This window comes from Heteronotia binoei, chromosome 12 (genome assembly GCF_032191835.1).
Source record: "Heteronotia binoei isolate CCM8104 ecotype False Entrance Well chromosome 12, APGP_CSIRO_Hbin_v1, whole genome shotgun sequence".
NCBI lineage: Eukaryota > Metazoa > Chordata > Lepidosauria > Squamata > Gekkonidae > Heteronotia > Heteronotia binoei.
Window position 1 is genome coordinate 57859920 of NC_083234.1, and position 19661 is coordinate 57879580.

Here is a 19661-nt window from a genome sequence, read left to right on the forward strand (position 1 = left end):
AGGGACTTCTGTGCCCTGTCACTGACTTACAAGCCGTCCAAGGGTCACTCTACAATGCAGTGGGAAGCAGAAGGAAAGGAAGCCACTCAACCTCACAAGCGGCGAGCAACTTGCTTCCATAAGCAACAGCCTGAAGCACCTCAAAGGCCTGCGAACTCCCAATCAAAAATTACTGCTGCCCCATCAATGTGTCATATAAATGCTGGCATGTTAATTGTGTATTTATAAGATTGTTAATGGTTAGTTAATTTACCTCCCACACTATTATTGTACTTGAAATGATTTAATGTCTGCTAAGGGAGTTAACAACATGTAACAGCAGATGCAAGACTGTTATTTATTTATCCCACCCCCCCCCCCCCGTCTCTCCTTGCTGAACCCCAACTTAAGTGTTTATGATCTAATGCCCTAGAAGGTCAGACCAGAACCAATGGGTTGAAATGAAATCGAAAGAGTTTTTGGCTAAACATCAGGAAGAACTTTCTGACAGTTAAGAGTACTTCCTTAAGAGGTGGTGGGCTCTCCTTCTTTTGAGTTTTTTTTAAACAGAGGCTAGATGGCCATCTGACAACAATGCTGATTCTGTGAATTAGGCAGACAATGAGAAGGGGGGCAGAAAGGGTTGCATCAGTGCTTAGTTCTTGTGGCCCTTTCTTACACACCCAGGGAAATGCCAATTGCTGCTTTGGGGTCAGGAAGCAATTTTCTCCAGGCCATTTTGGCCAGGGATCCAGAGGGGTTTTTTGCCATCTTCTGGGCATGGAGCAGGGGTCACAGGGAATGTGGGGGAGAGGTAGCTGTGAATTTCCTGCATTATGCAGGGGGTTGGACTAGATGACCCTGAAGGTCCTTTCCAACTCTATGATTCTATGGATGCTAAATTAGCTGAGGCCTCACAGAGTTTACACAAGCAAGTGACTCTCCTTCAGCCACAGCACAGGCAAGAGGATAAGTAATCACCAAGTTAATTCAAAACAGTACAAGCCAAAGTGGACTGCAAAGATCTACAAAAGGATCTGCTCAAATCAGGTGAGGGCAGAACAGCCTGGCAAATGAGGTTTAATGCTAATATAAAATGATGCTCCGTGGGGCAAAAAAATTCCTAACCTGAAGTTGATGGACTCTGAACTAACTAACCATGGAAGAGGTCTTGTGATGTTGGTGGGTATGGAAATGTGTGTGGCAGAAACAAAAGCACAAATTCTATGCTAGGAATTATTAGGAAATGGTCTGAAAATAAAATTTGGTATAATGATGCTCTTGTATAAATTGATGGTGTGACCATATTTGAAGTGAGGTTGACCCATCTCAAAAAGGAAACTGGAGTGAAGAAACATGAATGCCACCCTGAGCTCCACAGAGGAAGGGTAGAATAAAAATCTACTAGGTAAATATATAAATTCCATAGAGTTGGAAAAAATGGTAGAAAAGAACACCCAACGTGATCAAGGGGATGAAACACATTTTCTATGAAAGAAGGCTGAAGAACCTGGTGCCTGTTCAGTTTGGGGGGAGGAAAATTTCTAAGGGGTGGGGAGAGCAGAACCTCCATGCTCAGAAACAGCTCACCAAGAAATACCAGTTTCTGAAGCACAACAGGGGAGGCACTGGACAGTCTGGTGTAGTGATTAGAAAGCTGGACTAGGATCTGGGAGATCCAGGTTCGAATGTCCACTCTGCCATGGAAACCTGCTGGCTAACCTGAGCCAGTCACATACACTCAGCCTAACTTACCTCACAGGGTTGTTGCGAGGATAAAATGGGGGGAGAGAATAATGCAAGTGGTCTAGGCCCTCACTGTGGAGAAAGGTGGGGTATAAGTGAATGAATAAATAAATGTGGCCCTGCTCGAAGGCCTTCCAAGGTATCCGGCTGGCTACTGTGGGAAACAGGGTGCTAGAACAGACTGATCTTTGGTCTGATACAGCTAGGCTCACCTTGTATTTGTGGCTATTTTGCTTCCATAGTCAGCTGCTGCCTGCCTATGATTACTAGATGCTGGAGACCAGGAGCAGTGGCTAGCCATCAATCACTGGGTCCTGCTTGGGAGTTTCCCAATAGTATTTGACACCCCACTGGTGGATACAGAATGCTGGGCTAGAATGGAATTACCCAGCAAGGACATCTGATGACTTCACCGCAGAACACTTTTTAATTTTAAGCAGAGATCGGGACATATGAAATTTAAAAAGCCAACAACTGCACAGCAGTTTGGTGTAGTGGTTAAGTGGCAGACTATAATCTGGAGAACAGGTTTCACTTCCCCATGCCCTCACTTGGGTCAGTCGCAGTTCTCTCTTCATCCCAAAAATAAACCTAGCTCGCCACAAAAAGAGCTGGAGTTTCAGGCTGCCAGACAGCCTTTGGATCTCCTGGCTATATTACACCCACTGCCATATGATAATAATAATAATAATAATTATTATTGTTGTTGTTGTTGTTGTTATTATTACCAGTGAACAACATTCTTGGAAATGGGAGTTTATCAAATGCAATGTCATCACAAAACCCAGAGCATGGTAGCACACAGGCACTGCAGGCACATACACAAATGCCACAACAAGAAAGGCTGGCTGATTATGCAAAAAGTGAGCAGCACCACACGTTGATGCTGTGTGCATATGGGAGTGTGAAAAATAATCCCTATTTTCCTTTCATTCCTTTCCAAATTACAGCCTGCAGCCCAGTGAGTACAGAGAGAGCCTTAAGCTTGCTGTGCCTTCTGAGCTATTAGTAAAGAATGGATCCCATTATGTTTTAAGAAAAAATCATAATATTCAACATACAGACCCTGCTTCTAAAAGCGGCATGAGCACAAGACAATTATCACAATCTCAGAAACACAGAAGGAAAGAGGAACAGCAGCAACATTTTATCATTCACCAGCTTGTATGGAGTATTGCAAGATCTCTTTTAAAAATTAATAATCGGTTGTAATAAATGCAAGCTGTGCAATAGGGAGAGGAAAACTAATGGAGGGCATAGGAGGGAAGTGGATGTGTGAGAATGGCCAAGACAGTGAGCCAGAAAGTTCCTGGTTCAAATCTTAACCTTAGTCACCCACTTACAACTCCAAGTGGGCTGTCATTCCAGTCCCAGAGCACTGAGCCTATTCCCAGGGGCTGTCTGAAAATCATTTGTTGAAGCCAAATGTGTTTTGGAAGTTGAATCTAAGGAGCAGAAATTAACCATGCACAGAAATGCAATCATTTCCCATAAACTTGATTGTGTGACTTTTAAAAATAATTTGTTCTGAACGCCTACGTTTCAAGGTGGAGTTTCTAAGCAGTGTTCTAAGAAGGCAAGGCATATAAAATCCTAGGTGGCACAACTGAATTTTCTTTGGAGCCATGGCTATGGACACTGTTTTGAATTGCTTTAAAATGTACTCACTTGTAGGATATGAGAAGAAGACTCACTTGTAGGATATGAGAAGACGACTCACTTGTAGGATAAGTGAAAAGAAGAAGATTGCTACTACTCTGAACTCTGTACATTGCTCAGAAATTGAGTGCACAGCAAACAGTTGGCTCTGCCCTGGCTCAGAGACTCCAACCAAGCATTTACCAAACAACTGTCTCCAGGAATGTCACTTCTTCTTAGCTTCAACAATGCCACTCAAGTTCTGCAATATAGAGAGCCATGGCTATGGACACTGTTTTGAATTGCTTTAAAATGTACTCACTTGTAGGATATGAGAAGAAGACTCACTTGTAGGATATGAGAAGACGACTCACTTGTAGGATAAGTGAAAAGAAGAAGATTGTTACTACTCTGAACTCTGTACATTGCTCAGAAATTGAGTGCACAGCAAACAGTTGGAGTCTCTGCCCTGGCTCAAAGACTCCAACCAAGCATTTACCAAACAACTGTCTCCAGGAATGTCACTTCTTCTTAGCTTCAACGATGCCACTCAAGTTCTGCAATATAGAGAGCCAGTTTGGTGTAGTGGTTAAGAGCATGGACTCTAATTTGGTAGACCTGGGTTAGAGTCCCCACTCCTCTACATTCAGCTGCTGGTGTGACCCTGGGTCAGTCACAAATTCTCTCAGAGTTGTTCTCTCAATAGCAGTTCTTGAAGCAGCTCTCCCAGTCCCACCTACCACAGGGTGGCTGTTGTGGGATGGGGAATGGAAAGGAGATTGTAAACTGCTCTGAGATTCTGAGTGAAGGTCGAAGAATAAATCCAATCTCCTCCTCCTCAATCCCGCATGGGCTGTTGTGTGGACTGGCAGCATAGGAATCATCCTGAACCAGCATGGCACAGACAGCAAAAAGAGAGGGGAAACCTAGGTTAAAATCCTTGCTCAGTCCCACAAAGCTTACAAAATAACTTTGGATCAGCTGCTCTCTCTGTCTCCTTTTCTGTCAGCTGACCTTACCGGCCTGGCTTGTTAACAAGAGAAAAATGAGATGATCCCACATGCATCCATTCCTGTCCCTTTCTTGGAGGAAGGGGGGCATGCAAACAAGAGCAATCTACATAGGATGGACCACAAAGGAGTCTGTAAAAGTTTACATTTCAAAAATCCAGAAGATATTTAAGGCATCCCAAGAACCCTTTTTTGCAGCACCTGACACCCATAATTTGCCTCTGTCTTTCCAAAGCAACTTTCCGGGGCAACTATTTCAGCAACCCACTTCCTCTAATTTGCAAGAAGTAAGTATATTCTTCTGAGGTGAAGACTGGTCATGAGTATGAGAAAGGAGGTTTTTTTGGAGGGGGGAGTATTCTTGCCTCCTTATAAATATGACACAAAGAAATAAAGGAAGAATATCTTTAACCACCCCACACCACAAGTATAATCACCTGTGATCACACAGAGACATTATCGATTCCGCACTTAGCACTTGCCTCCCTTCTGTGCGGTGCTCCTCACAGCAGCTCCTTCTCCCGGATTCTGCACTGGCATCTCTGGAGCGGGGCTGCGTATTCTGCGCTTGCTCCCTGACCTGTGCAAACTCAAGAGCCAAGAACGAGCCTGGGACAAAGGCTAATGCTGAATCGGTTTCTGTAATATCTACCCAAAATGGCTGAGGCCAACTTTTGGAACCCAAGAATCATATTTACTCAGATGGAAGTCCCAGTGATTTCACTGGGCTTTACTCTAAAGTAAGTGCATGCATGCAAACACTGCTCTGATAGCTCTGCTTTCACGATGAATGTTTGCATGAGGATCAGATTTTATGACATATCACCAGGGTTCAATTTTTTTTTTTAAATCTAAAATATGGGAGTTCCCAACATTCATTTTATTTTCAAGATTTTTAGACAACTGTGTTTTCTAAAGTAGTAGACAACACAAAATGAGACACAATTTCTTATGGTAATAAAAAAACCAAGTCCAGATTTAAAAGACTACCTCGCTCTGTCAACAATCCATCACAACACTCTAGCATTACCAAAATCCAGAATGGGGCTATGCAGATTAAAAGCGTAGGGGAGGTATGCTGGTAAGGTTAGTGTCAGGCTGGGGAGAGAGACTGCTACCAGCAAGTGCAGAACTGCTGCCACTTGCTCTGTTCCTTCCAGCCCCCGAAGTGTGCTGCTTCTTAAGAAGAAGAAAGTGAGAATGGGATTAAAGGTGCCCAAATAAATATACATGACATAAATTAGATTCTCAACGACAAGAGTAGATTTCTCCCCCTCCCCGACACACACACATGGCCATATCCCTGCACAGAACTGCAATTTAGTAAGGTCAAACCCAACCCACTGCTCTGAACTCAGGGTATCATAGGTCACGATGGACAGGGATCCTGCTGCAAACATCGCCTGCCTCCAGGGGGAGTCTTTGCTCACTCCACACAGACGCTGCCAGTAAGAAAGGTGAAACAAGAAGCAAGCTTTAACAGTGCATGGGGTAGTAGGCGGGCAGAAGCATCTTAGCCTACCACTGAAATCACAGCCCCAGTCTGAGCAAATGAAACTGCAAGGCATTCCTGGAATCAGTTAAGGCAATGCACGGTGCATTTTACAAGTGGGCTACGTTTCTTTATGAGGCAAAGTGTGTCCTTGTTGCTTGTTCTCTCACTCAGACAGCTATCAGCTTCCCTTCTCCTTTTTAAAAAAACTGCTAGGGAAAGTCCTAGGCAAGCTTTGCAAATGTTTTAAAGACAAAAAGGCAAATGGCTGCTGTAGCAAGACAGGAATCTCACAAGCTGGAGATAACAGAGAGAAGATGAGCTAAGGACCAAGCACTTACTTAGAAGAACTGTCAGTCACCAACATATGAAGCTGCTTCATACAGAGTCAGAACATGGATCCCTCCAGCCCAGTGCTGCCCACTCCCAATGACAGTGGCTCCCATGGGTCTCAGGCACAGGCCTCTCCCAGCACTGGTTCCTGAGACCCTTTTATTAGCTGGAGTTGCCAGGGACTGAACCTGAGGCCTTCCTTATGGAAAACATGTGATGAAGTACTGATCTACGAGCCCCACCCCGCACTCCAGTACCTACCAGAGAGAGAAAAAGTGAAAGAGAGAGAAAGAGAGACTCTTGTGAGCAAAAATTCTACTTAATGAGCTACAGGCATTAAATGTTGTCAGCTACTGCATAAATTCGTTTGCTCTGGGCCATTTCTCCTGAGCTAAGACAAAAATGTGTGAATCAGAGAGGCTAAAAAACGGTGAGCTAGCTCACACTAACTCAGCTTAGAGGGAACACTGGATGTAATACTTGCAAGCCGATATTTGCCTGCAAGTCGGTATTGTGCCAAAACAGTAGGACTGTTGCCTATTCTTAAACAAAATGTGTTCCGTGATGAGTTTTAATTAATTAAATCTGCATAGCTTTGCATATGAATAAAACAAGGTTTCTTAGTGGAGTGGCCACAGTCCTGGAAGCCACACATTCTCTCATGACAGAGTTGAAGAGTCATTTCCCTCCTGGAAGAAAGTTTGAGACCTGTGGCACCTTTAAGACCAACAAAGTTTCATTCTGGGTATAAGTTTTCGTGTGCATGTGCACATGAAAGCTTGTATTCAGGTAAAAAAAAACATTGTTAGTCTTAAAGGTCCCCTGGACTCCAACGTTCTTCTGCTGCTTCAGACTGGCATGGCTACCCACCTGAATCTATTTCTCTCCTGGGTGACAGTGGATAAGCAATGCCTCTTGGAATGGCTTCAAAGGGGCATTTTCTCCTGTCAATGAAGGGGGGGGAGATGCTAGACATCTGCTTTTGTAAGTATTTATGATAAATAAGTAAATGTTTTAAATCTGTTGCCTGATTAATCAGAGGTACCTTTCTAACAGATCAAAACAGTTTTTAATCAGCTAGATGTTGTAACCCTAAAGATACCTTGTGCCTGGTTAGACTTTTAAAATATCTTCTTTTATTGTCTTGCTATGCAGCAAACTACACGGACAGAAATGTTCTACTGACTGAGTTGGGGACTAAGTGATATCCCTCCTTCATTTGCCCCAGTCTCATCCAAGCTTTACCTGTCATAAAAGAACCCACTTCTCAGAAAAACAGAGCGTTTTCCTCTATCAATATTTTAGGCAAATAAATATGGGGGGGGGAGACAATCACAGCACTTATAAATTAGAGCAGACAAATCCGTTTCTCGACTCCCGCCTGCAAAGAGCATTCTATCAATATAGCGAAATGCTAATCTCCTAATTAACAACCTAATTAGGTAATTATGGCTTTGCAGAGGGACGCCTAAATGAAATATGACAACATGGTCACCTCTTTATACGGCACCTGTGGGCCTTTTCAGCTGTCACTGCGAAGAGTGCAATATCAATTGGAACAGATGACAAAGCGGTGTCATTTTTCATTCCAATATTGCACTGAACAGTCCAGGATGGAAGCAGTTTAATAAAAAAACAGAGAGAGAGAGAAAAGAGAGAGAGAGCGTCTTGCTTGATTTAGATATGTTTGGGGCCATTTGCTAAATTTCTTTGAACAGCCAGGAACTGGATTATAGCAGCAGGACCAGTTATGCTGTTCAGAAACCATCATCAGCCCTGCCTCTGGACATTTCTTCCCCCCATAAGTGTTGTGAAGGCAAGTTCACAACAAGCTTGTGAGGTGGGTTAGCTTGAGGTGTGAACACTGGTCTCCTGAATCAAAGTCAGCATACCTCCGGTTATGCCACCAGGCTGTTGTTCACATACAAAATGTAACACATTTGTTCAATAGGTTACACTAGACTGAGATTTAGGGATTTGCCTCACTCAGTACACTTTATAAGGAAGCTGTCGGAGTTGTCAAATTATTGGCCCATTAGCCCAGTATTATCAATTCCAATTTGCTTATCAGCTTTCCAAAGTGTCGAGCAAGTGCCTTCCTCTCATTTGTCCATACTTTGGGGTATCCAAAGAACTTGATTGGGCGTTTTCGCACAGGGCTTACCCCGGAGCGACGTCCTTCTTCACCGCGCAGCGTCTGCGCGGATTTCGCACCAACTGCTCCACAGAACCCGGAAGAGCCGCAAAGTACCGCGGCTTTTGCGTCGCAAATGTAAACCGCCAAAACCCAGTTAACATTTGCGACGCAAAAGCCGCGGGACTCTGTGGCTCTTCCGGGTTCTGCGGAGCAGTTGGTGCGAAATCTGCACAGACGCTGCGCAGTGAAGAGGGACGTCGCTCCGGGGTAAGCCCTGTGCGAAAACGCCCATTGACATTAGATTCAGTACAAGAGGAGGAGGAAGAGGAGAAGGAGATGGAGGAAGAGGGGGAGGAGGAAAGAAAAGAAAAGAAAGTTCTTATTTGCACAACATAACTAATTTGTGGAACTCACTGCTACATTATGCAGCGATAGCCATGGACTTAAGATGGCTACAGAAGAGCAGTCCAAATAATGGAAGGAGGAAAGTTTCACTAATGGCTGTATCAAGTCATTATGATTCAACAGAACCTGCATGCTCTCAGCCCCTCATCAAAATAATTTTTCACAGGAAGCTTCCTTATACCAGCTCAGGACATTGGTCCACCCAGCTCAGCAAGGTCTACTCTGACTCTCAGCAGCTTTCCAGGATTCCAAGCAACACAAGTTCTTTCTCAGACCTACTACTCGAGAGCTTTTAACCACAGGTACCACAAGATCCTTCTTAAATGGAGATGTGGAGGCTGAATCTGGGACCGCCTGCATACAAACTATGCATTCTATTGCTGAACCATGTCCCATTTCCTAGAACAGACCCTGATGACTGTTCCAAGCCCCACCTCTTTATAAAATCTGACAGAGCTCTAAACAGGCCACATTACAGCATGGAGCCTTTGCATGGGTGTTCCTAAGAACGGCTATTTTAAACAACCCCCTTTGCAAGTTTCATTCCACGGAAGGCAGTGTGAAAGCTAAAAAGCCAGTTAAGATGCACCCTCCAGCTTGCATCAGGCTGGAAATGTTGACGGATGACCCCTACACACACATCATATGCAACACACGGCAGTCCATGCGCACCATGCATAACCAAACTGTCTCGCAGAGGGGAAAGCAGGAGCAACAAGGTTGCGCAGATGTAAGAGCCAGACTAATCAACAGCTCATCTGCAGACTGGAGAAGCAGCAACCTAAAGCACCCACACCGGGAGTTGCAACAAACGCACAAGCCTTGTCTAGATAACTGTTTGACAGCTTCATCATAATAAACCACTTAAGAGCGCAGAGGATGCGTTCTGATACTCCCAGGTCTCAGCAACCTTGGGCGAGAAGATGCAGCAAAGAGTTTAGAAAACAGTCCAATCAGGCTCACCCACTCTTCCCTAATGGAGAGGCACTAGTTGCAACAGGCGAGTGCTGCCTGTCTCTGGAGTTCTTGAAGATCAAAAAGCAGGAGCCACAAGCTGGAGACATTCCATTAATCTGCAGCTTGTTCCACTGCAACACAACGCCAAGCCCGGGATGAGGTGTGGAAAGACCCTCTATTGAATGGTCCTGTTCAAAAGCACACAAATTTCACTGCCTTGGGGGACCCTACTCGGGTAGAAAGCAATGTTCCCTCTAAGCTGCAGAGTCTTGTGAGCAAAAATTCTACTTTGTAAGCTACTGGCATTAAAGTTGTGAGCTGCTGCATAAATTAGTTTACTCTGGGGCCATTTTTCCTAAGCTAAGACAAAAATGTGTAAACTGGAGGCTAAAAATCTGTGAGCTAGCTCACACTAACTCAGCTTAGAGGGAACACTGGTAAAAAGGCAGCATAGAAATGTTTTAAATAAGTAAAAAAAAATTCATACCAGAGTATTCCAAATCCCTTACAATGCAAAGCAGAACTCTGTGAGCAATATACTTTATTCAGATTACATGATGTTACATCTGTGTTTATCTGGCTTCCTTTCTAGGCAGAGCAAAGAAAGAGAAGTGACAAGTTGTCACTGAAGCCCCATTTCAACATGGATGTTTTTTTCAGCCACCCTTTTAGCTGTGGAGATTTCATTAGATGTGACTCATGTTCTTTCATGGCCATCTCCATCCGGGTTGGAAACTTGCTTTCTTTTAAGAGTGCCTCTTTCTGGGGACACCTTCCTTGCGCCTCACTGCACAACACAAAGCCCTGCTAGAAGCACAGAGGTGATCTTGAAAAGCAGCTTTGGTCACAGATGCTCAGAGCCAGTTCGACTTTTGGGAGTCTGAACTGATGCCTAATGCTTAGCTAATGCTACTTAGGAATTAATACTAACCATGCAATTTTCTCATACATTTTTATCCCATGCTTCCTTGAAGGAGCTCACAGTGAAACAGTCTCCCAATCCTTACAACACCAATGGAGGGCAGGTTACACTGACCTAGAATTACTAGTATAAGATCACCCAGTAAGTTTTAGGACTAAACGTGGATTTCAACTGGGATCTTCCCATCATAGCCTGATGCTCTACTAATAAGTCACCAGACAGAGCAAGAAAAAAAATGGGGTATCGTCACTATACAAAGCTGCACACTAGGGTTGCCAGGTCCTCCCTGGCCACTGGCTGGGGATGGGGGGGGGGGTAGGGTTGCCAGATCCAGGTTGTGAAACTCACAGAGAATAGGGGCAGGAGCTGGGGAGGACAGGGATCTCAGCGAGTTACTGTGCCACAGAGTCCACCCTCCAAAGCATCCATTTTCTCCAGGGGAACTGATCTCTGTGGTCTGGAGATGAGCTATAATGCTGGGAGAACCCCAGGCTCCACCTGGAGGCTGGCATCCCTTACAAGCACACTGGAGTTTCTCTGTCTTCTTTTTTCTTTCTTTAATTAGATTTCCAACCAACCAACCAACCAAAGCTCTTGCTCTACAGTCTTAGAATACAGTTTTCAACCTGGGTGCTATCTCCATAAAAGGTTGCGAGTCCAGAGAAATGGGACTCACAACAGCCTGAGAAATGGTTGCTGTGTGACTGTCCAAAAAGTTGCATCAGATTGAGAAGCTGAGCAACTTTGAACTGGAAAATGACACAGCCGGGAGTTTCTCTGTCTTCTTACTACCTTACAAGTTGCTTTGCTCTGCCTCCCATCGTGGTGGAAAACAAGCAGAGGAATCAATCTCTGCCACCGCTTCCCAGGAGCTGTCAATCAACACAAACTGTCTAGACTAGAAATGCAGGACTTCCTTAGGTTAAAAATGCAAAATCATGTCTACAGATAGGAGTCCTAAGCAAAGCAACAGGTTTCTGAATAGCTAGTGTAGGCCTCTGAAAGACTGGGTGGTGGTGAGGAGAGCATGACGTGTGAAATATTGCACAAAATGGAGAGGAAGAAGGATGCAAAATAGCACAGGCTTGTGAGAAATAGCCGGTGCTGGCAACAGCGAGCCAGTCAGCATTCTGAATGGAGAATGATGAGTAACCGTCATGCCAGGCTGCCAACTAAAAATAAATGTTTTAATGTTTCCCAAGATTACTCTCTTCATCAAGGTGTAACATTTGTTCCAGAAATCTGTGCAAGCTCCTTAAGACAAATTCTCTACTGTAAAAACCTCAAGATCAGGATACATTAAACACTGACGTTGAGGATATTTGGGGAATTCCCTCTTTTTGTGGGCTCCAGTGTTGCTCTTTATCAGGTAGTAAGCAAGTTAATCACATGGGAAGCCTGCCTTTTGCAAAACTTAATCACCTTTGCACAATGACCTGAACACACAACATTATTTTTGGAGAGGGTAGAAGGCAGGAGTATTTCAGTTTGACAAGCTAATGAAATTTTGTTTCTGAACATCCCTAATTTATAGAAAGCTGTAATGGAAACTACAGCCTACTTGAATCGCCATTAGCTTTTCAAGCTGTTACACACTGGTTGCTGGACAGGCTATGCCACAATATCAAGTATTTGAGGGAGAAGGTTCCACAAATGCAGTGGGCTGCCTGTTCCCCAGACTGGTCTGTTTGATGCATGGAGCTGGGAGGTGGGGAGGAAAAGAATCTCCCAGAAACCTCCCTCCTCACAAGTCTTCTGGTTTGCACAAAGGACTCAAGGGAAAGGTGGACCTCTCACATTGAACCAGGTGGGGGAAAATCTGACTGAAAATCCCTCAGCCAAAAGTTAAAAGACATTAAGCCCCCTGGAAGTTGAGGAAAGGACAAGGTCGTTTTCTTGCCTGGCACTGCACTTTAGAGGCACTCGGAAGCAAGAGATGCAGAGAGGCCATGGTTTAATGGTACAGCATCTGCTTTGCATACAGAAGGTCCCATTTCCTGCAGAAAAGATCAAGTCACAGGCAATGCTCCCTCTAAGTGTGGAGTCTTGTAAGCAAAAATTCTACTTTGTGAGCTACTAGCATCAAAGTTGGGAGCGAGTGATTTGGCTACTGCACAAATTAGTGTGCTCTGGAGCCAACCTTCCTGAACTGAGACAAAAATGTATGAGCTGGAGGAGAAAAAACTGTGAGCTAGCTCACACTAACTCAGCTTAGAGGGAACACTGGTCACAGATGTGAAAAACCTCTACCTCAAACCCTGGCCACTGCCAGTCAGAATAGACTTGACTGACCTTGACAGACCAATGGTTTAACCGAGTATAAATAAGGCAGCTACATGTGTTCAAGAGATATTCTTGATGCATCTGAATATTTCCCAGACTCAATATGGAAGAGGATAACTTCTCTGTGAGAACTCAGGGAGTGGGTAGGTGGGTGGGAGAGTGCTCAGAGGCTACTAATACTGAGTCAGACCAATGGCCAATAGGATTTATTTTGGCCACAATGATTTAACACTTACAGGGGAATTTTTTTTCTATTTACAATACAAATTCCATTTTTTTAAATGGGAGATGGAATAAAGGAATCCACTGTTGACCTGGAAGTGCCGAAGTGAACTGTTTCTTTTAAAATATAATTTGCAAACTTGTGACTTCAACAGCGCAAAGGAAGCTAGCCTGATTCTGTGCTTGATCACAGACAAAAGGTCCTAGGCCTGGTCTCTGATACCTTTAGTTAAAAGGTGTTCAGACAACTATTGGGAAAGATATTTCTCTGCTTGAGACCACAAATAATCAACTGCCAGTCAGGGAAGAAGACTGATTTCGCACTATGGCTTATCCTGGGTGGAGAGCCCTTTCGCCCCCCCATGCTTCTCTCCGTTTTCACACAAGCTGCCGTGTAGCTGTGAGTTGGCGTGCCACTTTTCCACTGCAAACAGAAACCACTTGTAAGAGGATCTTGCTTGCTGCAGGAAAGCAGTGCACCAACTCGCAGCTCCATGGCAGCTTCTGTGAAAACAGAAAGAAGTGCCAGGTGAAAACAAGGAGCAAGCCTAGTGAGAAATTGGTTGAAGACATCCTCAACCGGATGGTCCAATAGTCTGATGCAGCTCTGTGTACATCCTTTGGGAAGGGGCAGAGTCAGTTTAAAGGTGTCTGATTTACATGCATTAAGTCTCAAGTTCAACCATAACATTTTCAGGTAAAAGCATCCCAAGCAGAAGGTCATCTGCCTAAGAGAGCTGCTGCCAGCTGAAGCAAACAACACTGCAATGCTGACTAAATGAGTCTGTATTAGGTTGCTTTGTACAATGTGCTTCAAGCAGAGATTCTAGAGAGGATTCTCTCAGGTTAGGATAAAACCGGAGATTCTTGGATTAGATCTGTTTCTCTCCATGTAATTTTTGTCTAGTTGTCTAGTTAATTTTAAACTCTCACAACATAAAAAGCATTTCCCAACATTCCATCATACCTAACCTGGAAACAGACACCTAGGTGAAGCTATGTATTTGATTGAATAGATGATGCAAAAGAGTGCACCCTTTTCATTTCTCCTGTACAAACCAATGTTTCCCTCTTGAAATCAGCTAAATCACAGCACTGCTGAGAGGCAAGGGCAAAAGTTGCCTTCCATCTTTGATGCTAAGCATTGGAGCCCTTAGAGGATGCAGTGCCTTTGTGCAGAGTCTTCTCTCTGCATATAACAGACTTCAGTGGAGGGAAGCATGGGGAAAGATTATTGCTTTGAATACAAAAGAGCCCCTGGTTCAATCTGCAATATCTCAAGCAAAATAGTGAGCAGGGTCTTCCTGAAAAATTGCTAACAGTCAGAGTAGATAAATACTAGGTAAGACAGACCAGCAATCTGAATCGGTATAAAGTAGTTTCAAAAGTTCCTCAGTGTTCACAGCAGAAGACACTTGAGTAGTAAATGCATTCTAGCAAGTTAATGCACGAGCAGGCCTGGCATTAGGGGTTCTTGCACCCCAGGCCGAACTCCACCCTTCGCCCCCACCCCGAGTGTTTTATATGCACACGCAAAGTGCATGCGCCCCGATGATGTCACACACACCCCGACTTTGCCGAGGCTTCCTGAGCCTTGGCGAAATCAGAAAGGTAGCAGGCACGCTCAGAGCCGGGCTCTAAACACGCTCACTGCCACACCCCCTTGACTTCGCTGAGGCTTCCCAAGCCTCAGTGAAGTCAGTGGGCGTGAGGAGAGGGGGCGCCTCGTGGCACCCTAGGTGGCTGCCTACTTGGTCTATTCCCACATGCTGGCCCTGTATATGAGATGGGAACTAGGACTTCAGGCCCTATCCTTGGTTTACGGATGAGTACCATATCCATTATGCAAATTAACTGCATTGGGATTCAATTACTACATATATCAAAAGATATCTGAAAGCCTACTTCATCCCAGGTGCCAGGTTGTCACAGCACCTAGAAATTTCATTGTGACAACCTAGTATTTGTTGAGGTAGCAGTCATTAGAAAATATCGTCATGCATAAGCCTGAAGGCTGAAATATGAGTCTGGCTCCTAAACAGCTGGCTTCCAGAACTAAAGAAAATCTGTTTGGGCCTGTCATATATAGCCTTCTCTGGAGACCACAGAAAGCATTCTGCAGTCAGCCTCATTCAAACACGGCAGAATACCTATATGGAAAGCAGTTATGGGTATGAAATGCCATGCAACTAGCATGCAGTTTATGGCAAAACACCCAATAGCATCTATTGCTTATTTTGCCTCAGTAATGGATCCAAGTAGGGGGTTTTATTATGCCCCTATTCTGCCACCTTCTTCTACCTCCAACACACAAAGACTTTCATTAAATAGCAGCTCTGAATATATATTGTTAGCTTTACTCAGGCTTACAGGGAAGCCCCAGTTTAGGGACAAATCACTTCCTGGAAAATGGCTAATAGGCTTAAGAGGATACCAAAATACTCTACACCAGTTTCCTTTAAGAGATACAATGTATCATAAAGGAAAAAATACGCACAGAATATCTAAACTTGAATCACTATTAAATATTTTAGTAAGACTGGTGAAAGGATTGATCCAAACATTAACATACCTACACCTCTGCCTCAGCTACTCAACCATCCAGATTAGTTGTAACAAATCTCTATTTTCTTAAAATATCTAGTCTCTTAACTATAACCTTTTCCTGTTCTATACTATCATTTGACAGTAAAAACATTTGTCTTCTTCATTTCCTGGTCTTTATCACTCATTTCTCTTCAGCATTAACCAGCACATTCCTTGAACATAATTTCTCTATATTCAGGAGAATTTCTATATTCTCCTGAATATAAAAAGATAACTGAAAACATCCACAGAGACATGGCTGACACACCCTCTCCAGACTAAGATCCTGACATCCAGAAATAAGATCTGCACAAATCCTGCAATCACACAATTTCAACCTAGGGAATGAACAGTTCTGAACATGGATGTGATCAGTTCCATCTGATATCTATAACCTGATAAACACCAAGGAGAAGCCCGCAGGATTTGACTTGCCACGTAAACTATGGTAGACAGCTAAAAGAATACAAAGGCTTTGGCAGTTGTGCAGACCTGTTGTTTAAATGGGGCAACATACCAGGACCCAAATGCAATTGTGGTGCAACTCACCAAACTATTTTCCATCTGTCACAGAAATGTCAGCATTGTGCTTTCCAGGGAGATGGAACTCTTTGAACTTTCCAGGGAGATGGAACTCTTTGAACTCTCCCCGGCTGCAGCTGAGTGGACTGAAAATTTGGACATTATTATTTAAGGGGGCTGCCCAATTGTCTGCATACCTGTTTTACCAATTTGGTTACATATTTTATATTATTATATACTTCCTGTGTGTAACTCTGAGTAGATGTCCTGCTACCCATTTAACCAATCATATCCATTATTATCCAGTCAACAGAAGCTTGTATTACAGTTCTAAGTAAGAAAAGTTTTACTATTCCTAAAGATAAATATTTAAAACATAGTACAATCTTATGTACATCTACTCAGAATCCTACACATTTATTCAATGGGGTTTATGCCCAGAAATGTGTTCTTAGGATTGTACTACAAAATACCTAAATGAAAACTTCCAAAACATATCTAACACTGTGTGATGGTCATTTCTTCACATGTGATGATTGCATATGCATGCATTATGCTACATGTACACAGGGCTTTTATTGTAGAAAAAGCCCAGCAAGAACTCACTAAATGGATATTAGACCACACCCTCTGACGTCACCATTGTTTTGCAAAGGGCTTTTTCTTTGTAGAAAAAGCCTAGCATGAGCTAATTTGCATATTAGGTCACACCCCCTGACACCCAGCCAGCCGGAACAGTGTTCCTGTGCGTTCCTGCTAAAAAAAAAGTCCTACTGGAAACTGTGGTCCCGTGTGGTTTAAAATCTCTACAGAGAAGACATGATTTCCCAAGAAAGGTGCTGCACAGCATGTTGTCTGTGACAAATTGCAGCTTTCCAGCATGTCCATACATGTGGGAATACATACAGGTCCATTTCCACATGACAATATACATGGGTATGTTGTACATTTCTTCTGCAAAAACTTTCTGTAGAAAAAAACTATTATGTTTAAAGCAGCCCACAGACATCAGAACCACTTCTGTTTTCCTTTTCTGTTTTGAAATGAGGCAGAATTTCATAGCTTAGATGAACCGTGCTGTCTTGAGTAAACTTCTATAAGGTAATCATATTTGTTCTGATACAGCAAGAATTTTTTTTGTAGGACCTTAAGATTTATCCTGACAGAGGCTTTCATTAACTAGAAGCCAAGTCCATCTGATCTACAAAAGGTTCTGCCACAAAAAAGTTCATGAGAGGGAAAACAGTTATGCTTTAGGGCTATGCCATGATTTATTTAGAAAACATATTTTTTCCTCCTTCATGGCTTGTAAGATTGCAGACACAAATGCACTGGAACTGGGAAGAGGCTAGCACCCAGGTTCTCTGAAACAGAAGATGACCATGGGCTAATTACTCTCAGCCAGGACAAAGACTTGAGTCTAGTGGCACCTCTAAGATGAACAAAATTTAATTCTGGATATAAACTTTTGTGTGCATGCACACTTCTTCAGAATTCCAGAATTAAAATCTGTTGGTCTTGAAGGTGCCACTGGATCCAAACTTTGTTCTCTTGCTTCAGACCAACACAGCTACCTACCTGAATCTTTCTTATAGGTCAACCATTGTGAGGATAAAACAGGAGAGAATGATGATGTAGTCAAGGCCTTTAGATCACCAATGGAGAGAAAAGTGGCGTATAAATATCTAACTAAATAATTAATTATGTTCAAACTGCTCATCAGCATCTGGATCTCCAGATGTCTTGGGCAACCGGTGGAGACAGCCACGAGTTCCACAGCAGAATAAAAGCATGACACAAGTTTAATAAAGAAACAATACATTTATTAACTCTAATGTGCTTCAAGTCCCTAAGGTGATTTTCTAATACACTTGTAAACTAGCTTTGGTGGAAACAGGCTACTAATAATGCTCTACATTTTAAAATATCATACTGGTTCTTTCTTTTTAAAAAGTCACATGGCATCTGATCTTACATTATATGTACGTATATCAAAAGCAAACAAAAACTCGAAATTCTCTGGACTAGCATGTGAAGTTGCAAAGCACCACTTGCCAGTACATCCCAAAGTGGGCACAGGTGGCACTAGCCAACTACTGGCACACTGCAGTCAACCACAAATCAAGACAGAGAGTGAGAAAGACAGAAAAGAGTGGGAGACAAGGCGACCGGTGAGAAGCGAAAGTCGCCTTGACGCCTAAGCTTTCTCCGAGTGGGCGTGGTTGCGAGGCTGGGGGCGGGGTGCCATGACTCTTGGATCTCTGGCTGAAGGGAAGGGTCGCATGAGGGCAGAGGCGGGGCAAGGGACTCACAGCGCCCCCTACTTACGGGCCTAGTGGGCGCCGCACTCACTCCTTTCGTTCGGAGCCGAGTCCCAGTTCGTGCCGGGTAGGTCGTCAAGGGCCGAAACAGCCGCTTCCGGGGCCACAGGAGACGCCTCGGATCACCCAGAATTAGTCAGAAAGATGCTAACCCGGAAACACTTGCAGTTCTATTCGGAAGTGGTCAATAGCATAGAGCACCACAAACGGGCTGCTCGTCGCGTCTTTTGCGCATGCGGTCAGCGGGAGGAGGTGCGGTGGGGAAACAGAACGAGGGAGAGAAAGGCTAGGGGGTTTCGGCGCATGTGCAAGTGGGAAACCTACAGGAGAGCTTCTGGAAAGGACGCGTCGGGTCCTTGTGCTGCCTACGTTGCCTTCTTTCTTCCTCTTTTTAGCTACTGCTGTTCTATGAGCTCCAATTCTAGGGTAAAAGTCATCGCAGCTCGGTTCCTGAATCCGCTTTCAGGGTCAGCGATAACAGTTCTTCTGAATGCATGTAGAGTGCGTCTGCTCAGGGCTCCTTAGTAAGTTAGGCTAACAGTTTTAGAAGGCGGAGATTCGAGAGAGGCCGGAATCCAGCACCTGTTTCAAAGCGTGAGTTTGCATTGGAGTCATTAATGAGCAAAATATAGTAGCACAAAAATCGATAAATAAAACTTGTTTTGAAAATTCTGTTTTGCCCCCTACCTGTAGGGGATAAAGCACAATACAATAAAACCTTGACTCAAATATTTTAAAAGCAAACAGCACAGTCAGCCTGCCCCCACTTTTTGAAAACACACACTATTATATTTTCATCGTGTTTCTCCAAAGAGTTCCGGGTTCTTCCCCTTTTCTTTCTCACAACAACCCTGCAAGTAAATTGGACTGAGTGATGGTCACCTAGTAACCTTCATGCCTCAGGACGATCTTTAGTGCTGGAACATCAGAATTACCTGACATACCTGAACGCAGACAGATAAATGTTTCGAATAGGCAGCAGATCAGCTTACACTTCCATCTGGTTACTCCAATCAAGTATGATAGCTTGCAGAGCTCCAGGAGGAAGACATTTCAGTGGGTGCAGCTTTTATCAGCACTGTATGGTGAGCTACCCCAGCCAAAATTT

At 43.8% G+C, this 19661-nt stretch overlaps 1 protein-coding gene across 2 annotated transcripts in view; it reads right to left on the reverse strand.

Annotated features, from left to right (window-relative positions):
- Window positions 1–18810, reverse strand: part of MAPKAP1 (MAPK associated protein 1) — a 214488-nt gene extending 195678 nt beyond the window's left edge. Inside the window, exon 1 of one of the 2 annotated variants that reach the window (XM_060250673.1) lies at window positions 18561–18810. The gene's annotated coding sequence lies outside the window, so the exon portion shown is untranslated. The remainder of the gene's footprint in view (window positions 1–18560) is intronic. The other variant, XM_060250674.1, reaches the window with a different exon arrangement.
- Window positions 18811–19661: the final 851 nt, after the last annotated feature.